Source organism: Lagenorhynchus albirostris, chromosome 3 (assembly GCF_949774975.1).
Source record: "Lagenorhynchus albirostris chromosome 3, mLagAlb1.1, whole genome shotgun sequence".
In the NCBI taxonomy this organism is placed as follows: Eukaryota; Metazoa; Chordata; class Mammalia; order Artiodactyla; family Delphinidae; genus Lagenorhynchus; species Lagenorhynchus albirostris.
The window spans coordinates 48,004,225-48,029,809 of record NC_083097.1 but is presented as its reverse complement, the minus strand read 5'-3'; the positions used below and the strand labels follow the sequence as shown (position 1 = coordinate 48,029,809).

The following is a 25,585-nucleotide window of genomic DNA, read 5'->3' as shown; positions in this document are numbered from 1 at the left end:
GAGGCCTCTGGTTATGCTTCAATGTTTACCATTAGGCAATGGTAGGAAATGAAAGTACAAAAAGTTTACAGCTTCCCAAATGCAGTGACTCATCATATCAAATCACACCACACCACATCGGCCAGTGTGGTCAGGAGCTAGGCTCTTAGGCAGACTTCATAAACAGGACTCCCAGTAGCTAAACTCATAGCCACAAGGAAGAGAGACACCCTCTCTCCCAGCACCTTACCAATCACCTGGCCTGTTGCAGTTGGATGCATCAATAGATGGATAGCTAAGGAATTTATTTGAAAGGAGCAGTGGAGTCCTGTCGAGACATCTGTCATGGCATCTCTACCTGTCTTTAAGAATGAAAATTTGAATTAAATTCAATAGAGATGTATCAGATTCCTGGAGCAGTGGTTTTCAAAGAGAGATCCTTAGAGTGCTCCAGAGCACTGCACACAGTTTTGGAGCTGGGAACCAGAAACTGACACTCACTTACTCCCCATGTGAGTCTTCTTTACAGTCAAGTTTGAAAACTACCCTTTGGTGGCAAGAACTTCACACAGCCCTAGCACTTAGGAGGAGGCCTGCAGAAGAAAAAAATGGCTTTGCCTGATCATTATTGCCAGCCATCTCAGCTAATTAAAAGAATAATTTTCCATTAATAGGAAGATTCCAAGATGTGAGAATTAGATTAGATCTAAGGAACTTTAAGTCATTTGAAGATGGACACAAAGTTATTCCCACTTCCATGCTTTTATATTGGGGTATACTTTTTATATTATAACCAAAGCCAATTATGTTCCCTGGGATATAATTAAATTATTTAGAGAGAAAAAAAAGCCTAAAATAGCATAGTTAGCCTATGAATCAGGCTTATTCTCCCCTTCAGTGGAATGACAGAGAATTCTATGTGCCAAAAAAAGAGTAAAGAATGAGATAATAGAGATATTAGAGATGACACTTATCAGGACAAAATGTCCAATAACGGGAAAGTGCCAAAAGAATCTCCCTGGTCAGTCATTTCCACCAAATAGATCCTTGGGCAAAATAAGAAGTGGGCATTAAAACCACTGCTCTATCTTTGAAGAGGAGAAAAATTTGATCCATTTCAACTTTGTTAAAATCCAGAAAATAAAACTACTGATATTTCACTATTATCATTGTTTAGAGAGTGGGTGCAGATGCAGTGCTAGGTCTTTTATAAACAGTAACTCATTTGGTCCCCAGTCCCCCTTAGCACCCCTCCCCGCCCTGCCCTGGCACAAGAAATGAATGAAGGAACTGAGGCTCAAAGAAATTCATCAAAGGTTATTCAGCTCTGTTCTGGCCTAGCAGGTATTCAAGTCCAGGCTGTCTGATGATAAAGCCAGAACTTTTCCCATTATCCAGTATTTCCCAAACTTGCCCAGATTATAAGAATAGCCCTGTGTACTTGTTTAAAATTTAGATTTCCTTTACCTCTCCCCTGGAGAGGGCTGGGGTGGGATCTGGAATCTGTGTTTTTGTTGTTGTTGTTGTTTTAATATATGCCCTGGATAATTCTTTAGAAAAGACAGGTTGGGAAACATCATAATGCATAATTCAGCGGCCACATTATCACTTACCCACAGGTTTTCTAGAATTTTCTATAAGAAAGTGTATTCAACAACTGATCAACCAACCAATCTTTTCCATCCTATGTCTAAGAGCAGTGTATTCTGTTAAGACAAAAGTCTTTAAAGTTACAATCTGGGTTTTTTGAAAAATAAATCATTACATCTCAACATATACAAAAAAATCAGGTTGGCAATTTTCTTATAAATTAATTTGCTTCAAATTTTGTAATTTGGACAATAATTCCCCCCTCTAGAGGTAAAAAGTGTTTGCTTTTGTTAAATATTAGATAATCTACTCTTGTTAATTTTTAGCAAAAATATTTTAGTGTAAATATAGTCTATTCGTTCCAATCCAAAGTGCAGTGGAGAAGATCGCATCAAATGAAACCATCTCAGAACCGGAATGTTTAACAAACCTCCAACATGACTTAGAACCTAGTGATAGCCAAAAGAAATAGGAAATGCCACATTTATTTATAGCTTTTAGTCCTTCCCCTTTAAAAAAAACTAACTTTTTTTAAAGTTTTTATTGGAGTACAGTTGATTTACAATTTTGTGTTAGTTTCAGGTGCACAGCAAAGTGAATCAGCTATACATATACATATAGATGTATCTACTCTTTTTTTTTTTAGATTCTTTTCCCATATAGGCCATTACAGAGTATCCAGTAGAGTTCCCTGTGCTCTACAGCAGGTTCTTATTAGTTACCTATTTTATATGTAGTAGTATGTATATGTCAATCCCAATCTCTCAGTTTATCCCTCCCCCCCACCTCTGGTAACCATAAATTTGTTTTCTACATCCATGACTCTACTTCTGTTTTGTAAATAAGTTCATTTGTACCCTTTTTAGATTCCGCATATAAGTAATATCATATGCTATTTGTCTTTCTCTATCTGACTTACTTCACTCAGTATGACAATCTCTAGGTCCATCCATGTTGCTGCAAATGGAATGATTTTGTCCTTTTTTATGGCTGAGTAATATTCCATTGTATATATGTACCACATCTTCTTTATCCATTCCTCTGTTCATGGACATTTAGGTTGCTTCCATGTCCTGGCTACTGTAAAATAGTGCTGCAGTGAACATTGGGGTGCTTGTATCTTTTTGAATTATGGTTTTCTCCAGGTATATGCCCAGGAGTGGGACTGCTGGGTCATATGGTAGTTCTATTTTTAGTTTTTTAAGTAACCTCCATACTGTTCTCCATAGTGGCTGCACCAGTTTATATTCCCACCAACAGTGTAGGAGGGTTCCCTTTTCTCCCCACCCTCTCCAGCATTTATTGTTTGTAGATTTTTTGATGATGGCCATTCTGACCAGTGTGAAGTGATACCTCATGGTAGTTTTGATTTTCGTTTCTCTAATAATTAGTGATGTTGAGCATCTTTGCATGTGCTTTTTGGCCATCTGTATGTCTTCTTTGGAGAAATGTCTATTTAGAGCTTCTGCCCATTTTTTGATTGGGTTATTTGTAACTGTAACTTTTTAGTAAGTATTTGTTAAGCTTGTCACAAGATAGATAGACACAAGAATACTATTTAATTGAATAATGTAAAAAATATTTACTTCCACATTTATTTACCTATGTCAACTGGAAAAATAACTCCCAGTTTTAAACATTGAAAAAGTAGCACTATAGAAAAATCTTAACTTAGAAAATTAATGATTTCCTCAAAATTGCATCAATCTACCAGTTCACTCTTTGCACATATCTCTGGTAGGTGAGATGGTAGGAGAAAAACATATTGAAGACATTAAATGCTATGGTATGAACATATTCTCTAGGGAGTCAAAACGTGCTCTGACATGTATGAAGGATGTATTTGCAGAAAATAATGTCATCCCCCAAATCATTTCATAAACATACAGCATGAGCATTTTCCAAACTGATCAAACAGTATTTTATTCATTCTCATTCCCATCTGGAGGAAGTAAAGACATACAGTTCAGGCAACCAAGTAACTTTTGGGGGCACCTTATGCCTAGAAAAAGATTATTTGCTTTTAAGAGACAAGCATGAAAATTAAAGTTAAAAATGTGAAAGCCAAACTTTATAACGTATTTATTAAGGACATTTTTATCACCTACAATATTCTAAATATTCAAGAACTCATTCCTTGTCAAGAATAGCATCATGACAATTCAGATACGAAAAGTGTCACTTCCAATGACTTCGTTCAAACCCAGAATTAAATATCTTGTGAAATGAAGCAGTCTCAGCAAAAGCTCGTATGTCAGATATTTTTTCAACCTGAAATCTATATTAACTAACACGTCCACAGAACTACACTACAATAAAACCATGGTTATAAGAACCTTTATAAGAACCATCTTGAATAGACATTTTCCCCAAAAAACTGAAGATTTATTTCTTAAGTACCAAAACTTTAAAAAAAATCTTAACCCTGTAGGCTAGAAATCTAATGTGATGCACTTCCTTGGCTTCTTAAGCATAGCGTCTCACTATAAACACAATGATGACCTCAAGAGCTACTAAGGCATGCAAGACAGTTTGTCCACAACTAACAACTCTAGACTTCTTTCATTCTTTCTTACCTTTCTTCCTTCCTTCCTTTCACTTTTTATTTAGTTTTTAGTTTTTATGTCTTTTTTCCCTCAGTTTTTTTGGTCTTCTCCTCTACAGTTGTGCTGTCCCCTGTTACTTTTAATTATTGTCATATAACCCCATTCCTCCTCCCTTTCTGAATTGTTGCTTCCCATTTGCTGTGGCTTTGGAACCCAGAAAACCCACTTGTTAGAATTGTGTGTAAAATAAAAATCAACTAAGTTCTTAATGAGGACATCCCCTATGGTTAAAATATGCACAGTCTATGTCACATTTACTTCAGCTTCTTGCAGACTTCCTGGATTCCAGGTAGGTTGCAGATAAAGGGAAGGTTATTAGATGGTCAAACTCTGGCTTCTGAGGGGTTAATACATGATGATAATTGAAATTCACGATGATGGCTCTGAGGTGCCTGTTGAATGATCGTACATAAAATAATATACCTTGAGTATGATTTAGGTTTAAAGTCTTTATAAAATTATAATCCTTTGAAGCTTGGTGGTTCACATCTGGAATTTATGACAATATCCTAACAGATTTCAGATAACCCAGAAGTTGCCATTCCCACATCACATACAAGAAGGGCCTGTCATGCCTTCCTGTTACAGCTTGAGTTCACCCTGGAATGAGGAGGGATAGAGAACAAAATCCTCAACAAGCCTGCCTGGCAAGACTCAAGGCTATGCATTAGGAATGACCTGGTTGGTGCTCACCTTTCCAGCTGGCCTTGTCCCAGGTTCATTCCCCTCACTCTCTGGGGTTCTGCCAACACAGACTGCTCCCGCCTGCTTTCGGTTCCTTGAACACTTGAGGCTCACTTCCCCCAGAGCGCCTTTGCCCCAGAGTTCCCACTGCCTGGAATGCTCTCTCTCCCCAGGCCCAGCAATCACTGCCTAGTTTCCTCCTACTCAGCTTAATCATACTTCCTTAGGAAGGCCTGGCCGCTCTGACAGGTCAGCTCTGCTTGTTACACACTCTTGTAGTTCATGTACTTCCCCTAGAAGCCCTTCTAGAATTGTAATTTTTCATTTAGTTGTGTGTAGGACAGATTACCTAGAAAATAGTAGGTGCTCAATAAGTATTTGTTCATTCCATGGAAGGGAGGGAGCAAGGGCACTTCAGCCAGACTGGCTTTCTCATTGTGGTTAACATCATGACCTGCCCGCAGAGCAGCTTCCAACATTTTACCTTCACTTGATTTCTGCCAAGGCCCATGGGTCTCTCCTTCCCTTTCAAGAAAAGAGTAAAATCTATTCAATGAACATGCTGCAGCATGCCATGAAGCTATTGCTACTACATTCTAGACATTGTGGCCTTATTCCAAGCAAAGAAATAAGAAGAAAATCTTTCCAAACAAATTTCAAAACGTTTGCCACACTGTGATACATGCTCCCTTTAACATTTGTCTTCTGTTAATTGTATTTTTCTGGTTTTTGTCTCAAGTTTTGGCAATTTCAAGTGTTCTGGTTACCATGGAAAGAGGAAACAATGATCTCTTAGAGGTTAAGGGGGAAAAATATTCGCTCCAAACTGTTACATTAAAGATTCATTATGCCCTCTCCCGGGGCTCTTGGGTTTATCCTTAAGACAAGTTCAAATTGCTGAACATGAACTATTAGCTCTAAGTGAGAACCTTTACCTTCTTTCCTCTAAGCATCTTCATAACACTTCAGACATCTTATAAGTTCTTCCTGACACATGGGAAACTTAGGTTACGAAGAACCGTACGATACACATTGTCAATTTTATTTTTTCTTTCGTTATTTCAGAGGAAGATAAAAATTTCTTAACTTTCAGAGCAAGAAATAAACATTAGATGTTGCCTCTTTTTTGTTGTTGTTCTGTATGTAGTCTTAATAGCTGTAGTCTGAATAGTTATAGTCTTAATAAGTCTTTCACAGAAAACTTGACCAGTAATAACTGAATATTTTGAAAAATCTGGAAAAGGAAGAAGATAGTTTACTTATCTGCTGAAGAGGCAAATATCCCTACAATTTTACATCCTGTAAGAATGGTTTAATTGCTTTTAGACTTTGAACTTAGAACCTATGTGTGTATATATGGCTGTATAAGACTTGGTTTTGAACACATTATATAATATCCTGTGTTGTAATTTTCCACATCTCATGTCACCAGAAAGTTTCCAGGTTCCCTGAAGGACAGGTATGGGTGATTCTAACACTACCTCCTGCCTCATTTCTGTGTGGAAGCTGGCCTGCTGCCTCTCCCTCTCCATCTAAGGTGTCATCCTCCTGTAAAGCATCCATCTGATGGACTGCTTCCCACTGCACTTCCCCATCCCACCCCGACTACTTTTTCTTGCCTTAATTCTGGCTTTAGGAATATCCAGAGGAGGCTTCTATCTTAAAGTGTGCTTGACAGCTCATGCGGCTCAATATTTAAAAAAAAACAGCGCAATCAAAAAATGGGCAGAAGACCTAAACAGACATTTCTCCAAAGAAGACATACAGATGGCCAAGAGGCACATGAAAAGCTGCTCAACATCACTAATTATTAGAGAAATGCAAATCAAAATTACAATGAGGTATCACCTCACACCAGTTAGAATGGGCATCATCAGAAAATCTACAAACAACAAATGCTGGAGAGGGTGTGGAGAAAAGGGAACCCTCTTGCACTGTTGGTGGGAATGTAAATTAACACAGCCACTATGGAGAACAGTATGGAGGCCCCTTAAAAAACTAAAAATAGAATTACCATATGACCCAGCAATCCCACTACTGGGCATATACCCAGAGAAAACCATAATTCAAAAAGACACATACACCCCAATGTTCATTGCAGCACTATTTACAATAGCCAGGTCATGGAAGCAACCTAAATGCCCATCGACAGACAAATGGATAAAGAAGATGTGGTACATATATACAATGGAATATTACTCAGCCATAAAAAGGAATAAAATTGGGTCATTTGTAGAGACATGGATGGATCTAGAGACTGTCATACAGAGTGAAGTAAGTCAGAAAGAGAAAAACAAATACCTTATATTAACGCATGTATGTGGAACCTAGAAAAATGGTAGATGAACCGGTTTGCGGGGCAGAAATAGAGACACAGACGTAGAGAACAAACATATGGACACCAAGGGGGAAAAGTGGTGGTGGGGGCTGGTGGTGGTGGGATGAACCGGGAGATTGGGATTGACATATATACACTAATATGTATAAAATAGATAACTAATAAGAACCTGCTATATAAAAAATAAAATTTAAAAAAAAGTGTGTTTGAGCAAGGCCAAGTTTCTAAAGTTATTCCTCTCAATTTACAATTCAACCATTAGAGATTTAGTTCTTTTGGACTTTCATGAGCCCCCTTTGAAAAATATCGATATCCCCCCAAGGGCTAAGACTTGAAGCCATTATCAATGTTTAATCCCAAGGGATTAGTTAAAGTGACCAAGTGCCAATCCCTCTGCCACCTCTCATGGAAAATTAAATTGAGGACAGGCCCTATAGGGTGGTGCTAATAAGAAGGGGGTTGCTGAATGAACTTCACTAATTTCACAATGTTACCTTGGGTTTCACACTCTTCAACGCATGGCTCTCCTTGAAGTTTCCTTTTTCTTTATTTTTTTTTCCCACCTTGTTCCACCTTTGTTCCTCATGCCTAGGTTTATCCGTGTGTGCCAATGTCTGCATATATCCCCAGGTCTGTCTTTGTCGTGACACCGACTTGTCTAGCAGGGTAACCATAAAAAAATTAATTCAGATTCCTTGTTGGATGATTTAGGTATTTTCAGCTTCATTAACAGCTAATCACCACACAGCGGATTACTCAACCACAGTTTGAAATACGCCTTCAAGGTGGCTAGACTAACAGGAATGATCGTGTAAGGGGACTTCAGGAGGGCATCATACACACACAACTATTATGTCTTTGTGGGAACGTGCATTTGCCTGTGAATTGTCTATGCATGTTCTTGGCAGGTCCCCTTTCTTATCCTGTTCCCAGCCCCCAGCCCACCCCACCCAGCCTCTGCCAGGTCTGCCTACAGGTCCCTCAGTCTCAGAGCCTTCCAGAGAGAAGTGAGAGCTCATTCAGGTCCAGCAGTGTCCTGAGGAGTGTCCCAGTGTGCCCACAGCTGAGGCAGACAGGCCAACTGTACCCCAGCAGGGTTCAGAGTCAGGCTTGGAGGTAAAAATACATAGCCAGGAAGCTTGGAAAGGTGCCACTGGGGACACAGCCAGGTATTTTGCTCCTCTGGCCCTGCCCTGAGGGCCAAATTAGCATCAGAGCCGGAAGTGTGACCCTGGAGCCAAAGTTTTATATGGGCTCTTTCTCCAACCACTGAAAAGACACTGGTAGGTATGGGGGGTGGGTTGCTGTGTGGGTTAGGTTAGTATGAGAGATGATGAGACCCTCCCACACCCCACAGACGCCAGCTCCAGTGCTGGCTTTGACCAACTAATGTCAGCTTGGCCAGAGTGGCAGCGAATCGGGGTAGGGTGCTGGGTGCAAGCCTGTGCTCCCACGTGCAGGTTCTGCTTTTGCAGGTCTGGCACAAACCGCTGTCTCCTCTGGCCACACGAAGTGCTCTGTGGGCAGGGCTCGCCCTGTTTGCCCTGGACGGGGACCGTTGTCAGTGGCTGGTTGGATTGGTCAGGTTTGCTCTCAACATTTGTCAATGACCATTGTCAGGTGTTGCTAGGGTTGCAGGAGAAAGGTTACACTTGATTGGCTGAGCAACTGTATTCCATAACCAATCCAAATGCTGTGCCTGTGGGAGGGGGACTCAACACGATAGAGCAGTATCAAGCACAGGCAGACACATTCCGGGTACAAACAAGGCGTCTGGAAAAATGGAATGAGGGTGTGCAGGAGTCCCATGCCCCTCGACAGCTCCAGCCATGGCGTGGTTGCTCTTCAAAATGTTACAGCCTAAGTTAAGGTCATTCCCACTGATTGGAGGATATCAAGATTTCAAAACAGGGCAGTAGCAATTGTGAGGAGGAAGTAAAACTCCTTGCTCATTGTGTTTTACAGCCTTCCTTAGTAAAACTGCTGATTGTAATTTAAAATATTCCACCCTTTCAAATAAATTAAGTGCAGCCCTTAAAAACAGGAAATGAGAGAGGCGCGCACGTATTGTCAACTAAACATTCACAGACCTAGTACCACAAAGCGAAGTTGAAAATCAGAGAACAGTCCTATGAATTCACTATAGAAGGATGACAACAGGGGTCACCACCAAGGGAGACGTTATGCCTCTGGCAGTGAACTCTTGGGCTGAAACCTGAATGCTAATTAGGAAACAAACGAAAGACAAACATCAGCTCGAAGGGAAATTTCGATCTTGCATGATCGTAGATATTCTGAGATTCAGATAAACCTTATGGTACTAAGGGAAGTTAGAGTGTGATGGTAGCAGCAGCTGAACCCTCCCTTCAGAAGACATAACTGCCAGTCAGCCAGATGTTCCTGCAGAACTCTGGCAATACATCAAAAGCAAACAGAATTATCTTGCCTGAAAGATAAGTTAAGCTTCTGTATAGTACTGATTTTCCATTCAGTTATCAATATAATCACCAAACTTTAGCATTTTTTTAAATTTTATGGAACATCTTTTTAATTTTATTTTGGCTGCTCCAGGTCTTAGTTGCGGCACACGGGATTTTTAGTTTTGGCACGCAGACTTCTGAGTTGCGGCATGCGGACTCTTAGTTGCGTTGCGGCAGGCATGCGGGATCTAGTTCCCCGACCAGGGATCGAACCCGGGCCCCCTGCATTGGGAGCGCAGAGTCTTACCCACTGAACCACCAGGGAAGTCCCTGAACTTTACAATTTTTATTGTCAGTTTCTATTCAGTCACAAGAAAAGTTTTTTTTAGTCTTCTTCCATTCCATGCCATGCCTCTCCCTTTGCTCTCAGACCTGTTCCTTAGAAAGATGGAGCAGCCATGCAAGAATACTAAGGGAGGGAAGGAAGGAAGGGAGGGAGGAAAGAAAGAAGGAAGAGAATGAAAGAAGGTACATCAATGTATGTTTCCCATGGGTCCCATCCCCTATTATTCATTTCCCCTTTCCAACTCAGACTCTTCTGCTCATGAGGGACCCTACACTCAAGCCAAGGAGCTTGAGCTTAGTTTCAGACTGAAACAGTGTTTCAGGATTCTGCATTCTACTTTATATACATTTTGAAGTAACTCAAAATGAGAAAAAAGAATAAGCTTCCACGACTGAGTTTTGGACCATTTCACCTTCCACTTCAATTGGTGTAAAGAATATTCATGAGGAGAAAATGAATGTGAGGAGGATTGGCAACAGGACTGCCTTACAGAAAGTACAGCTTCACAAGCCTTTCCACCAAGCTCCTCACTTAACTCTACCCACACAGACCAGTGGGACCCACCTAGCTCACTCTACCCAAGATCCTCCTGTGTCTTAATGGAGACACTATAATAGCAGTATCCAGCTTTTCCAAAGGGGAAGAAACTTAGTATTTTTGGTTCATTTTTGTTGTTGTTGTTGCATGTGAGGCTAAATGCAGATATTTGTGCTGTTGGCAATATCTTAGGAAGTGATTTAACCCACTTGCATAGCCAGGCATAATTTATCATGTGGCCCTGTGACTTTAACCCTATTTGTTTCTCCCTTCTGATTATTTCAATCATGTTTGTGTATTAATGACTTAGGGCATAGCTTTATTATTTCAGAGGCTCTGAAGTCCTGCTTGATTTTTCTAATTCAGAACCTAGCTTTCTCTCATTCTGACCTTATCTGCTCTCTTCAGGAACAGATCCAGGAGACCAGAAAAACTTACCACCCACAGCTACTCTTCATAATCAAAGTCATTGGATGAAGACAGGCAGGTAGGCTGGGAAAGTTCTCCTAGATCCTGTTCTGGCCTGGCAGGCACACCCACACAGTCATCGGTGAATATTCTCCAGGGTTAGCACTGCCCAGGGCTTTGCAAATTGGTGTTCTCTCTCCACAGTTTATATTTCAAGACAACTTCCAGTGAGAATCATATAGTCAGAAACCAAAATGGTAGGTTATAAAAACCTACTGGATCAGTGAAAAACAAAAATTTGACTGCTAATTTCAACCTATAATCAAACAGTAAAAGTCATCCATTTAACCTACATCCCTTTCTTTTTCTGAATCACCATCTCTAATAAAGGGGAAATTTTGTTTAATGATAAAAAGTAGAAGCAAAAGGCCTGGGATAACCCACAACTAAATAAGCAGTTGTAGAACATTAACGATCATTGGGAGAAGATGAAATCAAAAAGGGAGAGACAGGCAAGGGAGTTGACATGAAGTTTGAAAGACCACATTCAGCCTGCACCCTCAAGAAAATGTCTAAGAGAAAGTAGGCCAGAACAACAATGAAGATAGGGTGAAAAAGATGTGACTTTAGTTTTCAAAATGTCATGTCCGTATTGAGTGTCCCTTTGGTCCAAACGAGAAACAAAGGGAGAAATCAAACAGCTTCACTGACAAGCAGAACAGTTGGCAAAGAGTCAGGGTAAAATCTTGGGGAAAGACTCAGTGTGCAGCCTAAGAACAAGTGGGAAGAGTCCTTTCAGCTTCTCTGTTTCTCCAAGTCCTGCTTTTCTCATTGCCCACTATTCCCCCTTTCAGTCTGCTCTTCATTTTACCCCATGCCATCGCTCACACCTGACTCTCTCTGTGGATTTTTCTTTTCTTTTTTTTTTTAAAGCCTTCTGGGGAAGACTCTTCATTCATCCATGCTGTACATTCAAACCATTTAAGATGTGATTTTTCAGTAACATATGATTAATTTATAAAAAGCCACTTATGATGCCCATAAGCAGAAGGGCTGACTTGACTCCATAACAAGGCCATGACCAGGTGGTTTTATTGGTTGTGACTCTTTCCAGCCATCAAAACAAGCTTGTTATTATAAAAAGCACAGTGGAAAGGGAGATCTAGACTTTGCTTCATTCTCTGGGATGTTCTTGAGAGTGAGTGTTGACAGATCACCAGGTTTTCCTTAATTGTTCCCAATGTGTACATAAGCGGATGTTTCTTTAGGCAAAAACAGCTATTACAATGAGCCCAGTGAAGCTCTGAACTTCCTTGAGCCTACAATAGATTTTAGGAACACCATTTATTAAGATCAATGTGCTTTGTTTAGGTCACTGAAAGCCATAACCATAAAAGAAAAAAATTGATAAAATGGACTTCGTTGAAATTAAAAATTTCTCATCAAAAGAGACCATTAAGAAAATGAATAGGCAAGCCATGGACTGGAAGAAAATATTTGTGAAACATAAACTTGACAGAGGACTGATAGCCACAATATATAGAGAACTCCTACTCAGTAATAAAGACAAAAAAATTGCTTGAATGGATGGAGGATTTGAAGACATTTCACAAAAGAAGATGTATGAATGGCAAATAAGCACATGGTGCCGTGTTCAATGTTCTTAGTCATTAGGAAAATGGAAATTAAACCCACAATGAGATATCACCACGTACTCACCAGGATGACAACGCCAAATGCAAGCTAGGATGCGGAGCAACTGGAACTCTCATGCATTGTTGGTGAGAATATTAAATGGAACATCTGTTTTGAAAAAGGAATAGCAGTTTCTTTAAAAACTAAACATACACCAAAGACAAATATCATATGATATCGCTTATATGCATAATCTAAAAAAAATGATACAAATGAACATACTTACAAAACAGAAACAGACTCACAGACTTAGAGAACAAACTTATGGTTACCAGGGGGGAAGGTGGAGGGGAGGGATAGATTGGGAGTTTGGGATTGACATGTACACACTGCTGTATTTAAAATAGATAACCAACAAGGACCTGCTGTATAGCACAGGGAACTCTGCTCAGTATTCTGTAATAACCTAAATGGGAAAAGAATTTGAAAAAGAATAGGTACATGTATATGTATAACTGAATCACTTTGCTGTACACCTAAAACTAACACAAAATTGTTAACCAACTATACTCCAATATAAAATAAAAATTAAAAAAAAAAACTAAACATACATCTGTGATTTACCAGTTATGCAAGTAGGTTTTTCCCAAGGGAAATGAAAGCATATGTCTATAAAAAAGCTTGTATAAAAATGTTCCCAACAGCTTTATTCACAATAGCCAAAAACTGGATACATCCCAGGTGTCCATGAACAGATGAATGGTCGACCATACAAACTGTGGTATAGTCACACGATGGAATACTACTCAACAATACAAAGGAATGAACTACTTTCACACAGAATAACGTGACTCAATCTCATAGACAGTATGCTGAGTGAAAAAGGTCTTACTCGAAAGAGTTTATTTTATTTGATTCCATTTTTATATGAAATTCTAGAATAGGCAAAACTAATCTGTAGTGAAAAAAATCAAAACAGTGGTTGCCTCTGGGAAGGGGAGTAGGGGCAAGGATTGACAGGAAACTAGGAGGGAACTTTCTGGGGCAATGGTGACGTTCTGTGTCTTAACAGGACTTCGGGTACACAAAACTCAGAAAGTATACACTTAAGGTTTTATATTTTATTATATATAAATTTTACATCAGAAGAAAAAAGTAAATATCAAACTGAAGTTTTTAGGTGGAATTTGGTTCATGCCTGCCATTTACTTTTTTTTGGCCATGCCCTGTGGCACGCAGGATCTTAGTTTCCCCATCAGGGATCAAAGCTGTGCCCCCTGCAGTGGAGGCACAGAGTCTTAACAACTGGACTGCCAGGGAAGTCCCTGCCATTTACTCTTTTTTTTTTTTTTTTGGCTACATTGGGTCTTCGTTGCTGCGTGTGGGCTTTCTCTAGTTGCGGCGAGCAAAGGCTACTCCACATTGTGGTGCACGGGCTTCTCCTTGCGGTGGCTTCTCCTGCAGCGGAGCACAGGCTCTAGGCGCGCGGGCTCAGTAGTTGTGGTGAACAGGCTTAGTTGCTCCGCGGCATGTGGGATCTTCTTGGACCAGGACTCAAACCTGTGTCCCCTGCATTGGTAAGCGGATTCCCAACCGCTGTGCCACCAGGGAAGCCCCCATTTACTTTCAAAGGCATGAGGAAGATAAGAAGGATTAATGGAGGAGGGATGTATAGATATGCAATAAAGCAAGGTAGTACAATGTTAATGGTAGACTCTACAATTAAATGGTGGGTATACGGGTATTCACTGTAAAATGCTGTGTAAAATCTTGTGTATATTTGGAAACACTCACAGTAAAGTGTTGGGGGAAGAAAATGAATGTGCTAGCCTTACTCATGGACCCTCTTCAGTTGTTTGTTAGATCTAAATACTCCATCTTTTAATATTCATATTAGATTATAAATACAGAAGATGAAGCCTTGGGTTTGTAAGAATCTCACATCTGACTTCTTTTTCTTTTTAAATTTAGTCTTTCATACCTTTTATTGTAGCAGACAAAAGAAGCCAGGAAATGGTTATTATGAGAGGAAGGGAGGGAGAGAGACCTGTGACCCTAAAAAGAAAACCACACACAAAAAAACCTCCTACTGTAAAATGTTGAGTATCAAGAGCCGGCAAGCGCTTCAGAGTTGTAGAATCAAGAAGTTAATGAAAGCACCAAGACTGCATCCTCAGAACCACTGGGGAATGATAATTACAGACAACGGTATTTCTGGAGCAGACACATAACCTTGATTCCCAGGATAGCCCCTAAAGCACTCTAATAGTATGCTATTTGAGGAAGGTTTTTCCACCTTTAATAACAGGGAAATAATGTTAGAAGGAAAGAAATGCCTTATTTAGCCACTAGGGTGTCATTATTGAGCCCCAGTTGAAGGCCCCTTTAAAAGCATCCATATGGTAAAAGAATATGTTTCCCCACGAAATCAAAACTGAGTACATCTGAGACTTCTGAACATCTTTTTTCTTGGATCTTAAAATGGATTTGTGCATATTTGTGAAAAAAAGTTTTATGATGTGCTATCTTCCAAAGTGAATGGTTATTTATAATTCATAAAAGACCTGAGCACAGGCAAATTCTTCCCTTTTATTAGCCCTGTAAAGTTAGACCAGCTGATCTTTTAGTACGTATTACAGACACCAAATTCTCCGTATGGTTGAAGCTTCTCTCCTCAAACTAAATGCAAAGAGGCAGTGCTACTGAGGCTATTCTTCAAAAGCTGGTGGGGTTCGTGTCTCTTTTGAGTAAATGTTAAATAAACAAAAAAATCATTCTCACAGCCAGTCTCTAAAGACGCAGAAGGGAGCATACTTGGAATGCTAAACATGCTTTCTAAATCTTGCAGAGCCTTTGTAAAATACAACGGCATATTTTTAAATGGATTTTCTTTTGTTTCCAACATTTAACCATCGTCTTTGGACACAGTTGCCACATCGTTTCCTTTCAGCTGCTGCTGGCTGCTTGTGGGTCACAGTACAGGTTCATGAGCAGAAGTGACTTGGGTCAAGGAGTATGGGCACCAGGGATTTGGACCCATTACAGGGAGTCCCGGTGCCAAGGGCTCCCACCCAGCTGCACCTGCACATCCCCGACATGATATCACAGAAAGTTACTTCCTTCAAAGAATCCAGCTTCCTCAGCTCACCCTACCAGGGTCACGTCCACCTCGATTAGTGGCGTGCCTCGGACCCACATAAGAGAGTTTCACGGAATTTTTAGAGATCTAAGTTCAATCTGAAAATAACACATGGTTTTGTTTTCTTTGAAGTTCCCTGCCCTCTAATATTCCAGACGAGCCTTTTAAGCTCTGGTATAGAACTATCTGGAGATAGAAACTCTTTCTGAGTCCTGACTTTTAAATACCTTGACTTAAAATATAGGTTGCTAACTGTCCAACACAAAAAGCCAACTCACTTATAGGACAGGATCCTTGGTCAGAAAGGATTACCTCACCTTGCAAGGACAAGGGATGAAGGATTCAAATGATTCTTGAGCAACTTTTTTACCACCTTATGCTGCCTGACTCAGAAGAGAAGGATGAGGAGATCTCAGCCTCTTGATGATACACCAGCTGCACTGTGTAGTACCAGCAGTGGGAATGGAAAAGGCAATATTTATTCTGAGGGCCCTGACAACATCATCATTAAGTCATTCGTCCACTCCTAAGTGGTTTGCGTCTTCCAAGATCCAGAGAGGGAGGCCCATGAGCTGTAATTCTAGGCATTTTTTCCCCTTTCTACCCACACTCTTATTCAACATGTCTAAGCACTGTTTGGAAAAACTAGATAGCTGACAAAACCAAATATGCAATATGCTATCATATGTTTTAGTTTAACACTTTCAGAATTTATTTCCCTATCACATAAATGAAATCTTTCAAGTTCTTCTTCCTCATCATCCACCACCCAAAACACTAAATCATTACATAACAAAACTGTTAATCAATTATCTACTGTGTCATATCCCTCCCTCCCTCCCTCCACCCACCCAACCATCCACGCTCCAAGTATTCCTTGAGAATTTACCATGTGCCAGTCCCTATGGTGGAGATATAGACATGAGTAATTTATAACCTTGCCCTTCAGGAGCTTCCAGTCATACAGAAGATGCTCACCTCTATGTCTCCCAAGCCTTCAATGAACAGTTAACTTTCTGCTGTTACTTCATCACAGCAAGAAAACAGGAGCTCTTCCTCTGCCCAGATAATACTCCTACGTTCAGGAACTTTGTCCACCGCGTTTTCTCTGATCGCCACCCTATCCTCTGAAACCTGGTACACAGTCAGTCATGAGAGAAACTAACCAAATTTACCACTGGAGCAAATTTCAGGACATAGCTTGGATAAGACACAGGATAAGGTCAAATTCTCACTTTGCAATTTTAAAATTTAAATAGCCACTGCCAAATACAGTATATTTCATTTTCTCTCTCCTTTCTAGGGCACTGACCCCCTCCTTCAGAACTAGACCTTTGGGGTTTCAATTCATCTGGCTAATTCACTCCAATCTACCCTTCAGTCCAATCATCTTTCTGGTTTCCAGAGATAAGTCATGGGATCCTTCCTTTTGGGAGGCCCTAAGTGTAGCTTCCTTACCCATCATTCAACGAGCTGTGTCCTTTGAAATACTGTTGTGCTTTTTTTTGAGGGGGAGGGGAACTGAATTGGAAAGAAACCTGGGTTGGGGAGAGGATGCCAAGAAAGCACCCAAGGCTTCCCTTTATGCTGCATCCAGCCTCTGACCGACTCAAGGGTTTGTTTATGACATTTCATAAGCAGACCTAACAAGCTCCTTTGGCAATATTCTTTGAAGAAGTTTCCATCCCCCAGGACAAGGCCAGAGCTCCCCGGTCTGCCTGCCATAGCTCACCAAGACTGGGTTCCAGGTGTGCAAATGCGTTACAGGTGCGTCAAGATGTGGACCCTCTCAGCCCAAGAGGCTGCCAGCCTGGGTCAGAGGTAGCCAGGGCAGCCACTCGTGAAGGGTAGGGCCGGGCTGATAAGAGTTCTGGAGAGGTGACCAAACTCGGCGCCCCCTGTTTGCCTAGGGCCAGGAATTGGGGTCTGCCATCAGTCCCATGCTGGTACTTGGTACAGAGGCCGGCTCCAGTCCTGGAGTTATCTCCTTATCCTCAAAACCCCCCAACCTTCCAGGCTAGGTTCTCCGTCACCCTTCACTCCTCTCTGCCCTGAACCAAAGGTGACCACGTCTGGCTGCTCTTCTGCCTGGTGTTTATGATCAGCCCTTTGGGAACCACTAGCCTGGGCTTTCCCAGCTTCTTCACCCTCAGTCCCCTTAGCCCAGCAGGTTCAACAGAATATAATGCCAGCCACTTATGTAATTTAAAATTTCCTACTAGCTACCTTTTTTAAAGTTTAAACAGGTTAAAAAAAATTTTTGCATCCAAATTTGTTAATTTAAAACAGCTTTATCGAGATAAAATTCACATACCATACAATTACACACTTAAAATGTACAACTGAGTATATTCACAGAGCTGTACAACCAGTGCCACGATCAATTTTAGACCATTTTCATCGCCGCTTAAAGAAATTCCATACCCATCGGCACTCACTTCCCATTTCCCTCCAAAACCCCCAGCCCTAAGCAGCCAACCATCTACCTTCTGTCTCTGTTGCTTTGCCTCTTGGCCATCTCATATAAGTGGAATCGTACAATGTGTGGCCTTTGTGTCTGACTTCTTTCGCTTAGCATTGTGTTTCAAGCTTTCCTCATGTTGTAGCATTCCCTTTAATCATTTACTTGATTTAGTTCAATCTATCCAAAATATCATTTCAACATGTAGTCCATCTTAAAGATGATAAAGGATGTACTTTGCATTCTTTATTTTTCACACTAATTCTTTGAGCTCTGGTGTGTATTTTACACTCAGAGCACGTCTCAGTCAGACCAGCCACACTGCAAGTGCTCGATACCCACATGTGGCTACTGGCCACTGTGCTGGAAAGCACAGCCCCAGCCAGAGTCCTTTCCATTACTCTTGAAAGGCAACAGCCTTCTCTGTTCACCACCACACTCCTGCATACCCTCTCTACCCCATCAGTACCCACACCGTGGTTCACAGGTGGCTTTAGGACTTTAAGGCCAGCACCGTGCTTCTCTTCCCCAGTAGAGAGCCCTGAGCTTGTGCTTCCATCTGGGCAGTGGCCGCTCAGGTCAGAGCCTGCACACAGCTAACTGGAGCCCATGCTGCCTGGTCACCTTCCTTGCCCAGGTGCCACAGCTGGATGATATATCTAGCTAAAGGGAAGCTTTCTGCTTTGAAAAACTTAACAAAAGAAACTTTATTCTTACTTTTGAGAAGCAGGTCTGTCATTTCTTAATTTTCTCCCTGGTACATTTTCCAGCCATTGTTTTGCTAACAATTGCTCTAAGCACACAAATAAAGCTCACTGGTGGTGGTAGATGTGGGAAATTGCTACAAGCTTCCTCACAGCTTTATCCTCCTTCTGTCAGCCATTTCCTCAAGAAAATGGACGTTTAATCAGTATGGGGCTGCATCTTGTAAGTCTAGCTCATCAGCTATCACCTCCTTCTGGGCTCGAGAGAAGAGACAGAAGCCTACAGCACTGCCACCAACTGCCCAGGATGCAGGGATTTCAACAGGAAACGGGACCTTTATAAATGAAGCACATTATGTATCTCAGTGTGGGTATGTCTATATGGTCATATGTAAGTTACTTCTAAGCACCTGTAATTCTTAAGATGGGCACACGGCAATGTTTGTGAAATTGCCTTTTTGAAGGAAAAGCTTTCAAAATTGGGGTTATTTAGTCCACAATATGGAAAATTGAGGGCGGGTTTTATATGTGCAAATTTAACAGAGACATAAGAACAACAATATCAGCATCTTCCGTGTTTTTCCTCAGGGTAAGAAGAGAGAAAATGAGCTGCAGGTGCTGGAGAAGGGACTGAGGTTCACCTTAGGAAGAACATTGTGTCAATAACATCGAAGCTCTGGAGAATCTCATGGAAGGAGCTTCAGGGTTTTGGTCAACATTCACTCTACCAACATTTACTGAGGACCTTCTGGGCCTTTCTTGGTTTGTGTCTAATTCAGTCACAGAGCTAAATCGGGAAGATTTCACTCAAATGCTTCTCTGGAGGGTTTCCCTAACGTGAAGTATTGCTATCTCTTTTTTTCCCAATTTTTCTTCTCATTCTCTGCCACCTATGAAGGTTCACAGGGCCCAGTCCTGGACCCTGCAAAAAAAAAAAAAAAAGCTTTAAAAATCAAGAATGATTCTAAAAGGAAATCTGACCCATCGCACCAGTCAAGATTTCAGCCTCTTGATCAAACAGCCACTCATAAGGCAATGGCGTGCTGAGAAAAGCAGGCAGTAATGGTAGCCAGTTCAGAGGTGTGAGGACGTGCTGGGAACTGGTTTATATTACCTACCTCCTTTTACTCAACAGAAACTTTCTTCTCTACAGAAAATGGCAATACCACTACCATTCTAGGATTCCTTGTATTAGGCCTCACCCAACAACTGCTTGGCTGTCTATCCAGAATAGTTAAAACAGCCAGTGCCCCAGGGAATGTCATAACATTTCACTGTATTCAGTGACGCCCTATTTCGTGAATTGCAGAGAACCTAGTCTTCTGCACACCTGGCTATGAATCACTGACTCAGTGACCTCCATTTGGGATCTGATTTCCTGAGGTAGTTAATTTAGCCTTCATGAGATGGAGGGACTGAACCTTTCTTAGGGATGCATGCTTAATTTCACATAACTGTGAAGTTACTTCAGTTGTTTACATGGCAATCTTGTGTGATCTAAGCAACTCTATTGCTGTCATTTTAAGACCGTTTGAAACATCTTAATAGTCCCATTTTTTTTCTTTTCCTCTTGCTCATTTCCAAATGGAAGGAATTCTTATGAGGTAATAGGGTGGTGGGGAGAAACCCAGTTTGCTTTAGCTCCTACTAATTATTCCATGTTATGCTTGAGTGGGTTATTTGCATCCAATCTCTATTTGGTAACATCAGTGGGCTATGTTTGCATAACTAGATCGAATTATAAAAGGATTTCCATTTTGAATGGTTAACTCTCACAAAAAGAAAGAAAGAAAAAGAAAGAAAAAAAAGAAAGAAGGAAAAAGAAAGGGAAAAAGAAAGAAAGAAAGAAAGAGAGAGAGAAAGAAAGAAAGAAAGAAAGAAAGAGAGAGAAAGAAAGAAAGAAAGAAAGAAAGAAAGAAAGAAAGAAAGAAAGAAAAAGAAAAGAAAGAAAGGAAGGAAGGAAGAAAGAAGGAAAGAAGGGACCATATCCTAAGCTAGAGATAGCAGCCTTGGGAAACCTGTATTGGAGGAAAAAAAGAATCTCTTAAAGTTCATCACAAAGACTTTCTGGTTTCAATTTCCTCTCTTCTTTTGAAATAAGATCCAGTACCCCAGCCCTCCACCTAGAGTAAAGTAGCTGGGACTTGGCAGGAAGTGGTGTGGCAGACCACCCAAGAGTTAGGGGTATCTGATGTGGAAGGGAAAAGTTAAATGAAAATCTGAAAATGATGTCAAGTAGATGAGAATGAATCATCAGTACTGAGCTCCTGTTTCTCTCCAGTGAAGATCCCTGTGCTAGATCGTCCAGTTAATCATCCAGCTAGGAAGGGCTGGGCTAAGTCACTTTCCAGGCCATACCTCAGCCTCCAGGCAGTGTAATCCTAACCCTTTCGAAAGACCTCCACCACATTCAAGTTCCTGAGAAACGTTCCTGTTCTATAAACTCCTCAGGCTGTCTTCTGTCAACACACCTCTTTTCCTTTTACTCACACACATTTCCTTATCACCATCTGATGTGTTTTGTCCTTTCCAATAAACTGTGAAGTTCTTGAAGCCCAACAAGAGCTCTTGCGCCACCTGACTGTCCCCCCTCCACCTCCCAGCCAATACCTGGACAGAGGGGTAACTTACTTGGTCTATTATCACTCTGGGTCAAAGTTCTCTTTTTTACATTGCAAGATTCAGGAGAGCAGGACCTCAATTAGTGAAAAGTGCAAGTGACTTCCTGCCAGAGTCAGCTTCTACTGGTAGACATCTGAAGCAACCACACCTGGGGTGTGACTGGAAGGGTTTTAGAAACCTCCTTCCACCCTCACCTTCTGAAATTCCACCAAGAGACACCTTTTCACTTAAGGTTTTGATCTTTGTGAAAACACAGATTCCCCCAGGAGCAGTAACTTGATAAGTTATCTGTGATTTAGAGTAGATAAAGGAACTTACTGAACCTGGAGAGAGGAGAGGAGACAGCAGTGGAGGGGAAGTTTGGGTGTCAATTGGCCCCATTCACACCAAAATATTTCAATAATGTGTGATGGTGGTGTTGATATGAAGAATCATTCTCCTTCAAAAGGCCCAGCCCCCAACACCTTATGTATTGACTGAAGTATGAATAAGGATGGGGACATTTAGTGAATGCTTTCTATGTGCTAGACAGCACTCTAAACACTTAAATAGTAACTTGTTACACCTCACAACTCCCCGAAGTTGGCCCTGTTATCCCAGTTTTACAGATGATGAAACTGAGGAAGAGAGGGTCCCAAAGTCACACAGACAGAAGGTGGCAGACCCAGGAAACGAGTAAGAATGATTGACACTTTTAAATGTCCAAGCTTGCCTTTCTCATCCCTTTCCCATGTTGACCGCCACCCCTCCCCGATTTTCATCCTCCTCCCACCCTTGTCCGTAGATTTGCCTGAGATAACCCAAATGAATCCTCAATGTGGGAAACAAACAGGCATCTAAGAAAACAGAAACAGCGATCCAGGTATGGATGAGTCCTTCCACAAAGAAGTGTTCAAAAAACGACAACCAATATGCTGTCATTGACGACACTTAAAAAAATGTACATTGTGATCCAGTGCTTTAAAAGTACCCAGGGAATTTTCTAAATTGCAATATGCCCATTTCGGGTGCTTTTTCCCCAACACTATGAGCAAAACAGAGATACTAACCATGGCAACCTCTATATCACTTGATACACGTAAAAGGAGCAAAGGCTTCCTGAGAGAGGGGGCCCTGCATCTGTGTGTGCATATGCTATTTCTAAGACGTGTATAAACTGAAACACACACAGGACTCACCCAACAACTTCTTTTCCTTGAGGAGGATGAGTTGAGAAAGTTCATCTTGTGCATCAGACTAGAGAAGATAGACTCCTTATTCATCTTTAGATTGGAAAAATAAAATACGCGTTGGCTCCCTGGAGTTGGAGGTGATAGCCCAATAATTAGAAGGAGACCAAGCAAGAGGAAAAAAGCAGATGAACAGCAGAGTGGCAGTGGAACGGCAGCATGTTCTGCTCCCGATAGGCATTCATGTTTGCAGGGTTTCGTTCAGTGGAAGGGCATGGGATTGGAAAGTGGATTGCTCTGAGGACGCCCTCACAGTACAGCTCACGGAGTAACACGACTGGGACACCTATGCCCCTGCTGACCTCTGAGAAGGAACTCCAGGGACAACCCTGCCACCAATGGAAGCCAGTTCTTCAGCAGGTGTGGCAAAGCTGAGATTTGCCTATGAGGGCAGCACTACTCCAAGGTGCGGCTGGGTTCTTCCTGGGAATTGCTCTTTCCCAGTCAGCATCAGAAATCAGCAGCAGAGTAATGATTAGAGAAATGCAAATCAAAACTACAATGAGGTATCACCTCACGCCAGTCAGAATGGCCATCATTAAAAAGTCTACAAACAATAAATGCTGGAGAGGGTGTGGAGAAAAGGGAACCCTCCTACACTGTTGGTGGGGATGTAAATTGGTACAAACCACTATGGAGAACAGGTTGGAGGTTCCTTAAAAAACTAAAACTAGAGCTACCATATGTCCCAGCAATCCCACTCCTGGGTATATATCTGGAGAAAACCATAATTCAAAAAGATACATGTACCCCAATGTTCACTGCAGCCCTGTTTACAATTGCCAAGACATGGAAGCAACCTAAATGTCCATCAACAGAGGAATGGATAAAGAAGATGTGGTACATATATACAATGGAATATTACTCAGCCACAAAAAAGAACAAAGTAATGCCATTTGCATCAACATGGATGGACCTAGAGATTATCATACTGAGTGAAGTAAGTCAGACAGAGAAAGACAAATATCATATGACATCACTTATATGTAGAATCTAAAAAAATGATACAAATGAACTTATTTACAAAACAGAGACAGACTCACAGACTTCAAAAACAAACTTCTGGTTACCAAAGGGAAAAGGTTGGTGGGGGGATAAATTCAGAGTTTGGGGTTAACATATACACACTATGATATATAAAATAGACAACCAACAGGGACCTACTGTAGAGCACAGGGAACTCTACCCAATAATCTGTAATAAACTATATGGGAAAAGAATCTGAAAAAGAATAGATATATGTATACGTATAACTGAATCACTTTGCTATACACCTGAAACTAACACAACATTGTAAATCAAGTATACTCCAATATAAAATAAAAATTAAATTAGAAAAAAAATCATCAGCAGAGGCTTTCACCCTAAGCTCCACAACCTTCCCTGTGAGCCTGAGGTGTTCTTACATGTTGTGTGACTTTAAAAGATTTTAATGATCTTCACAAAGTTCATATTAAGGAAACAGCTCTTTGAAGCACACCTCTTAACCCTTCAAAACTTGTCTTTACAATTCGGGGGTTTGGACTGATTAATTTTTATGACAAACCATGTAAAGAATTTCCAAAATTTATTCTTTCCTTTCATTATTATCACTGGAGGCCACACTATATGTTCTTGTACATAGGTAGTGTATGGTCAACTTGTTGAGACTTTTGGAGGCTTATAATTACCAGTAAAGCACTGATAACTACTGTGCTTTACTCTTGTACTAGTAAAAGACTAGTAGTACATTTTTTACTTTGAAAGAAATTTTACTTTCATAATGACCTTGGCTTGCTGGTATATCCAGTGCTACAAAAAGTATTGATAGCTGCCTAGGTTGTGTATCCTTTGCTTTCTACCATCCATGCTTAAAATTAGAGACACAGTAAGGATTCTACCAGCCCCAATGTATCTATAGTTAACAGAAGTTAGAGGAGTTCTTTCATTCTGAAAGGAATGGGAATTTTTTTTGTTTTGAGAATTACTGAACCCACATTTGGTAATAAGCCCATTATATAATGGGTTCAGATATCAACCGTCAGTTTTTCCTTATTAAAAAATGGGGGGGTGGGGCTTCTCTGGTGGCGCAGTAGCTGAGAATCTGCCTGCCAATGCAGGGGACATGAGGTCGAGCCCTGGTCCAGGAAGATCCCACATGCCGTGGAGCAATTAAGCCTGTGCGCCACAACTACTGAGCCTGTGCTCTAGAGCCCACGAGCCACAACTACTGAAGCCCATGCGCCTGGAGCCCGTGCTCGGCAACAAGAGAAGCCACCGCAATGAGAAGCCTGTGCACTGCAACGAAGAGTAGTCCCCGCTCGCCACATCTAGAGAAAGCCCACATGCAGCGACGAAGACCCAACACAGCCAAAAAGAAATAAATTAAATTAAATTAAAAAAAAAAAAAAACAGAGGCGGGAACCCTTAACTGATGGGACAAGGGAAATCTAGCTGTTCACACCTACTCTGGAGAACTTTTGAACATCCCATGGGGTCTTATTATTAAGTGTGTGTTGGAATGTCAGCTTCTTTCTTCAGGATCTTTAACTACTGACTCGTTTCTTTTTTAAAGTACTGTGTTTAGGTATTCAGTCCTTATCAACTTATTCCAGGGGGAGACTTTGCATCTCTAATATAGCTGTTTCTGAGTCACTTGCAGCTCTTCCTATCTCTAACCTGGGCACTCCAGTCACAGCCACATTCTCCTGGTGAGATCAGTGTTCTCTCTCTGAGAGTACTGTGGCCAGGGCAGGGGCAATTTAAAAGCCCTATCTCATGGGAACAATTTTTTCTTCTTGGAGTTTGAAGTAACTGCTTCCTTCAGTGGGGGAATTCCTTCAGTGGGAGAAGAGGATCATTGACCAGCCTTTGTCTCTCACTTCAGGTATTGCTGTTTGAACACTTC

At 41.1% G+C, this 25,585-nt stretch overlaps 1 long non-coding RNA gene across 1 annotated transcript; it reads left to right on the top strand.

Moving 5' to 3' along the window:
* The first annotated feature begins 6,888 nt into the window (after positions 1-6,888).
* On the top strand, positions 6,889-20,668 carry LOC132516841 (uncharacterized). The gene is made up of 3 exons (XR_009539486.1): positions 6,889-7,133; positions 10,909-10,987; positions 19,436-20,668. It is a non-coding gene; the product is annotated as an uncharacterized LOC132516841 (long non-coding RNA).
* Positions 20,669-25,585: the final 4,917 nt, after the last annotated feature.